Source organism: Taudactylus pleione, unplaced genomic scaffold (genome assembly GCF_031769625.1).
Source record: "Taudactylus pleione unplaced genomic scaffold, aTauple2 ptg000062l, whole genome shotgun sequence".
In the NCBI taxonomy this organism is placed as follows: Eukaryota; Metazoa; Chordata; class Amphibia; order Anura; family Myobatrachidae; genus Taudactylus; species Taudactylus pleione.
In genome coordinates, this window is record NW_028284464.1 from 4,778,289 (window position 1) to 4,785,000 (window position 6,712).

At 45.0% G+C, this 6,712-nt stretch overlaps 1 protein-coding gene across 1 annotated transcript in view; it reads left to right on the plus strand.

Moving 5' to 3' along the window:
* The first annotated feature begins 5,590 nt into the window (after positions 1-5,590).
* The window catches only part of SLC7A4 (solute carrier family 7 member 4), a 31,209-nt gene continuing 30,087 nt past the window's right edge, over positions 5,591-6,712 (plus strand). Inside the window, exon 1 of the mRNA XM_088465540.1 lies at positions 5,591-5,734. The gene's annotated coding sequence lies outside the window, so the exon portion shown is untranslated. The remainder of the gene's footprint in view (positions 5,735-6,712) is intronic.

A 6,712-nucleotide genomic window follows, 5' to 3' on the forward strand; every position in this document is an offset into this window, starting at 1 on the left:
GATCCGAGTCCGATCCGAGTCAGGCTCGACTTTTCCCGCCTGACTCGGATCTGAAATCGAGGCAAAACGTCATCATCCCGCCTTCTGAGTCTCGCGGGTTTTGGATCCTATATAAGGTACCCGCGTTGGCGCCATTTTCTCACTCGGCTGTGGACAGTGAAGAGGGAGGGTGGGAGTTAGGGCTGTGTAGTGTAGTGTAGTGTAGTGCTGCTGTTGTCCACTACTTCAAAGTCCATAGGGGCTGGCTGTGTTGTGCTGTGCTGCTGTTGTTAATAGGGGCTGTGTCCACTACTTCAAAGTCCATAGGGGCTGGCTGGACTGTGTTGTGCAGTCAGTTCTCCATAGGGGCTGTGTCCACTCCAAAGTCCTGTGCAGTGTCCCAGTCCTAAAGGAGTGCTGTAGTGTTGTCCAGGGGGTGCTCTGTCCATCAGGGGTGCTCCCCCCAAGTGCTAAAAAAATAATATATTTTCTGTGTTTGTGAATTGTGTGCGCAGTAGCCGCACGTGCATCAACAAAGTAGTGCCAAGCGTGCGCCTGTGTCATAAGTAAAGGGCCGGCTGGCTTGACCGTTAAAGGGTGCTGTAACCCCCAAAGTACACTCCAGTCCAAACTAAAAAAAAAATATTTTCTGTGTTTGTGAATTGTGTGCGCAGTAGCCGCACGTGCATCAACAAAGTAGTGCCAAGCGTGCGCCTGTGTCATAAGTAAAGGGCAGGCTGGCTTGACCGTTAAAGGGTGCTGTAACCCCCAAAGTACACTCCAGTCCAAACTAAAAAAAAAATTATTTTCTGTGTTTGTGAATTGTGTGCGCAGTAGCCACACGTGCATCAACAAAGTAGTGCCAAGCGTGCGCCTGTGTCATAAGTAAAGGGCCGGCTGGCTTGACCGTTAAGGGTGCTGTAACCCCCGAAAGTACACTCCAGTCCAAACCAAAAAAAAAATTATTTTCTGTGTTTGTGAATTGTGTGCGCAGTAGCCGCACGTGCATCAACAAAGTAGTGCCAAGCGTGCGCCTGTGTCATAAGTAAAGGGCCGGCTGGCTTGACCGTTAAAGGGTGCTGTAACCCCCAAAGTACACTCCAGTGCAAACCAAAAAAAAAATTATTTCTGTGTTTGTGAATTGTGTGCGCAGTAGCCGCACGTGCATCAACAAAGTAGTGCCAAGCGTGCGCCTGTGTCATAAGTAAAGGGCAGGCTGGCTTGACCGTTAAAGGGTGCTGTAACCCCCAAAGTACACTCCAGTCCAAACTAAAAAAAAAATTATTTTCTGTGTTTGTGAATTGTGTGCGCAGTAGCCACACGTGCATCAACAAAGTAGTGCCAAGCGTGCGCCTGTGTCATAAGTAAAGGGCCGGCTGGCTTGACCGTTAAGGGTGCTGTAACCCCCGAAAGTACACTCCAGTCCAAACCAAAAAAAAAATTATTTTCTGTGTTTGTGAATTGTGTGCGCAGTAGCCGCACGTGCATCAACAAAGTAGTGCCAAGCGTGCGCCTGTGTCATAAGTAAAGGGCCGGCTGGCTTGACCGTTAAAGGGTGCTGTAACCCCCAAAGTACACTCCAGTCCAAACCAAAAAAAAAATTATTTCTGTGTTTGTGAATTGTGTGCGCAGTAGCCGCACGTGCATCAACAAAGTAGTGCCAAGCGTGCACCTGTGTCATAAGTAAAGGGCCGGCTGGCTTGACCGTTAAAGAGTGCTGTAACCCCCAAAGTACACTCCAGTCCAAACTAAAAAAATAATTATTTTCTGTGTTTGTGAATTGTGTGCGCAGTAGCCGCACGTGCATCAACAAAGTAGTGCCAAGCGTGCGCCTGTGTCATAAGTAAAGGGCCGGCTGGCTTGACCGTTAAAGGGTGCTGTAACCCCCAAAGTACACTCCAGTCCAAACCAAAAAGAAATTATTTTCTGTGTTTGTGAATTGTGTGCGCAGTAGCCGCACGTGCATCAACAAAGTAGTGCCAAGCGTGCGCCTGTGTCATAAGTAAAGGGCAGGCTGGCTTGACCGTTAAAGGGTGCTGTAACCCCCAAAGTACACTCCAGTCCAAACTAAAAAAAAAATTATTTTCTGTGTTTGTGAATTGTGTGCGCAGTAGCCACACGTGCATCAACAAAGTAGTGCCAAGCGTGCGCCTGTGTCATAAGTAAAGGGCCGGCTGGCTTGACCGTTAAAGGGTGCTGTAACCCCCAAAGTACACTCCAGTCCAAACCAAAAAGAAATTATTTTCTGTGTTTGTGAATTGTGTGCGCAGTAGCCCACGTGCATCAACAAAGTAGTGCCAAGCGTGCGCCTGTGTCATAGGTAAAGGGCAGGCTGGCTTGACCGTTAAAGGGTGCTGTAACCCCCAAAGTACACTCCAGTCCAAACCAAAAAAAAAAAATTTCTGTGTTTGTGAATTGTGTGCGCAGTAGCCGCACGTGCATCAACAAAGTAGTGCCAAGCGTGCGCCTGTGTCATAAGTAAAGGGCCGGCTGGCTTGACGGTTAAAGGGTGCTGTAACCCCCAAAGTACACTCCAGTCCAAACTAAAAAAAAAATTATTTTCTGTGTTTGTGAATTGTGTGCGCAGTAGCCGCACGTGCATCAACAAAGTAGTGCCAAGCGTGCGCCTGTGTCATAAGTAAAGGGCCGGCTGGCTTGACCGTTAAAGGGTGCTGTAACCCCCAAAGTACACTCCAGTCCAAACCAAAAAAATATATATTTTCTGTGTTTGTGACTTGTGTGCACTGTGGCTGCACGTGCATCAACAAAGGAGCAGCGCGAAGCGTGCGCCTGTGTCCCATAAGTAATTGCCGGCTGGCTCATTTCTTAAAGGGTGGTGTAACCCACAAAGTGCACTACTCTCCAGCAAAAATAAAAAAATATTTTCTGTGTTTGTGTGCGCTTTAGCCGCACGTATATATCAATATAACATAAATGGAGGACCAAACTTTCTCCGATAAAAATAAAATAGGGAAAGATCAAGAACCACTTCCTCCTAGTGCTGTTGCTGCTGCTGGGAGTTGTTCATCATCCCAGAGAGGAAGTAGGAACATCACTACTTTTACTAAACAATTGACCCTCCAACAGTCACTAGCGATGAGGATGAAGTACGACAGCAGTCATCCTGAAGCAAAACGTATAACTGAGGCCTTGACTGCTATGTTGGTGTTAGACGTGCGTCCGGTATCCGCCATTAGTGCAGTGGGATTTACACAATTGATGGAGGTAGTGTGTCCCCGGTTCCAAATCCCGTCTAGATTCCACCTGCATCCTCAAAGCAGCAGCGACAAGCGTGCTTCTGTCTGTTAAAGGGTGGTGACACCCTCAAAGTGTGCTACACAAACAATAAAAATATTGTTCTTTTTTTTTCTGTCTTTGTGAAATGTGTGGGCTGTAGCCGCACCTGCATCCTTAAAGCAGCAGCGACAAGCGTGCGTCTGTCTGTTAAAGGGTGGTGACACCCTCAAAGTGTGCTACACAAACAATAAAAATATTGTTCTTTTTTTTCTGTCTTTGTGAAATGTGTGGGCTGTAGCCGCACCTGCATCCTTAAAGCAGCAGCGACAAGCGTGCGTCTGTCTGTTAAAGGGTGGTGACACCCTCAAAGTGTGCTACACAAACAATAAAAATATTCTTTTTTCTGTCTTTGTGAATTGTGTGGGCTGTAGCCGCACTTGCATCCTCAAAGCAGCAGCGACAAGCGTGCGTCTGTCTGTTAAAGGGTGGTGTAACCCTCAAAGTGCTCCAAAAAATAAAAACTATTTTTTTTATGTGTTTGTGACTTGTGTGCGATGTAGCCGCACGTGCATCAACATAGTAGCAGCGCCAAGCGTGCGCCTGTGTCATAAGTCAAGGGCTGGTTTGGACATCTGGTCCGGACTGAAGGACGTGCCAACAATTTCTGACAAGTCTACTGTCACTGCATATGATACTGTCCTCAAAGCAGCAGCGACAAGTGTGCGTCTGTCTGTTAAAGGGTGGTGACACCCTCAAAGTGTGCTACACAAACAATAAAAATATTCTTCTTCTTTTTTCTGTCTTTGTGAATTGTGTGGGCTGTAGCCACACTTGCATCCTCAAAGCAGCAGCGACAAGCGTGCGTCTGTCTGTTAAAGGGTGGTGTAACCCTCAAAGTGCGCTCCACACACAATAAAAATATATATTTTTTTTTCTGTCTTTGTGAATTGTGTGGGCTGTAGCCGCACTTGCATCCTCAAAGCAGCAGCGACAAGCGTGCGTCTGTCTGTTAAAGGATTACATCGGTGACAGCATCCAAGTAGGCATGTCAGACAGTCCGTACCTGTACTGGCAGGAAAAAGAAGCAATTTGGAGGTCCCTGTACAAACTGGCTCTATTTTACCTGAGTTGCCCCCCCTCCAGTGTGTACTCCGAAAGAGTGTTTAGTGCAGCCGGGAACCTTGTCAGCGAAAGGCGTAGGAGGTTGCTTCCACAAAATGTGGAGAAGATGATGTTCATAAAATGAATTATCATCTCTTCCAGGGAGACCAGCCTCCAGAACGTACAGAGGGACCTGTGGTTCCAGCGGGGACGAATTAATACTCTGTGAGGATGAGGATGTACACACTGAAGAGGGTGAGGAATCGGTGGATGAGGATGATATCTTGCCTCCGTAGAGCCAGTTTGTGCAGGGACAGATTAATTGCCAGCTTGTTTTGTGGGGGCCCAAACGAACCAATCATTTCAACCACAGTCGTGTGGCAGACCCTGGCGCTGAAATGATTGGTTTGTTAAAGTGTGCATGTCCTGTTTATACAACATAAGGGTGGGTGGGAGGGCCCAAGGACAATTCCATCTTGCACCTCTTTTTTTTCTTTGCATTATGTAGTTTGGGGCCTAGTTTTTCAAACTGCCATCCTGTCTGCCACTGCAGTTTCACGCCTAGATGGGTCACGTGTTTGTGCCGCCCACTCGTGTCGCTTAGCATAGTCATCCAGCTTCCTCGGTGCAACCTTTTGGACATAAAAACACTATTGTGAGGTGTGAGGTGTTCAGAATAGACTGGAAATGAGTGGAAATTAAGGTTATTGAGGTTAATAATAGCATAGGAGCAGAAAAACCTACAAATTCTGTGATTTTAGCTGTTTTTATGCTTTTTTTCAAAAAAATACAGATCCAAAACACAAAACCCAGAACCCAAAACACGGAAGGGTGGTTTTGGCAAAACCAATCCAGATCCAAAACACGAAGAAAGATCCAGATCCAAAACCAAAACACGAAAAGTGGCCGGTGCACACCCCTAGTATATATATATATATATATAGAGAGAGAGATGTATATATATATATGTATGTATACACATATGTATGTGCGTGTTTATGTTTGTATATGTATATATATATTTATACATACATAGTCTTATTTGCCGCACTCTACAAACATATATATTATATATATGGATAGCTCCTTGTAATATTAGGCTGAAGTGGTTAAAGCTCTTGCCCACGTCATCAGTACATGGCAATGCTGTGTCCCTTTAATGATTCCAGGATCTGCACACACACACACACACACACACATGGCTCCTCCCTGAGCAGCCTCAGCATCTCTCATCATGATCTTACTCGGGAACCCCTGGCTGGTGTAAGAAGCAGTTTCAGTCTGTGACAGGTGACCGGATCTCCCTATTTGTGCACACTGTGTAACCTGCGCCCTCCAGCAGCAGCAGCAGCAGCACCCGGACACCGGGCCCCTACACTCTCTGGCAGCCTTAGCTGGGCGGGTACATCAGGAACAGGTGAGGGACTATAATGTGTTCTGCCCTGACCAGCTGCCTGGGAACATGGGCTTAGCCGGGGAGAGGCTGCATGCATCTGTCATGTGCATATACTGTGATCATTCTGATAACAATGTTGGGAAACATTAATCCTTTAGGAAACCTGTTAATACATTGTGTGTGCACATTGCCTCCGCACATCAGTTGTTTCCTGTCGTTCCGGTGGCTCAGCCTGAAGGTGGCCTTGCTCTTTGCAGTTCTAAATAATGAATGATGGGTTGTGTCTGTCTGCTTCTGTTATGCCGGAGCATCTGCTCTGCCCACTGCCTGTGTGGGTGATGAAGCATAATCATGGAGCCTGGGAGCTAACTGGATTATGGCTTTCTGACGTTATACAGGAAATATTGGTTTAGCAGGTCTCTATTTTCCATGTCCTGCTGCAACTGTAAGTGAGTAGCGCTGCACCAGCTCGGGTTGTTTGTAACATTCGGTGCTAGCACACTTTATCTTCACTATTATTTTCAGTTTATTGTTTGCACAAGTTGCACGAGGGTGTGTTAGATTATTATTTTGTGTAGAGATGAATCATTATTGTAAATTGTGTGCACTGTTTGGTATAACGTTGCAACAGTCTTATAGATTATTATTATTTATTATTCCTAAACTATTTATTCTGAAATCCAAACATCAAAAATGTAAACTGTATGCTAAACATATTATAAAAATATTACAGTTACATTAAATGTGTGTTGTGTTTTTTTTTTATTTAGTTTTGTAAAATTGTATAAAAAAAAAAAAATATATATATATATATAATATATATATATAATAAAAAAACTTTATATATTTTGCTTTTCTTGATAGTTTAATAACAATTTGAGGTGGTTTTCTAGAACCGTTTTGAGGTGCACAATTGTCATTTTAATTTTGTCTCAAATGAAGCCTATACCCACAGAATCTCATACTTTATTATTATTATCTTTTATTTATATGGCGCCA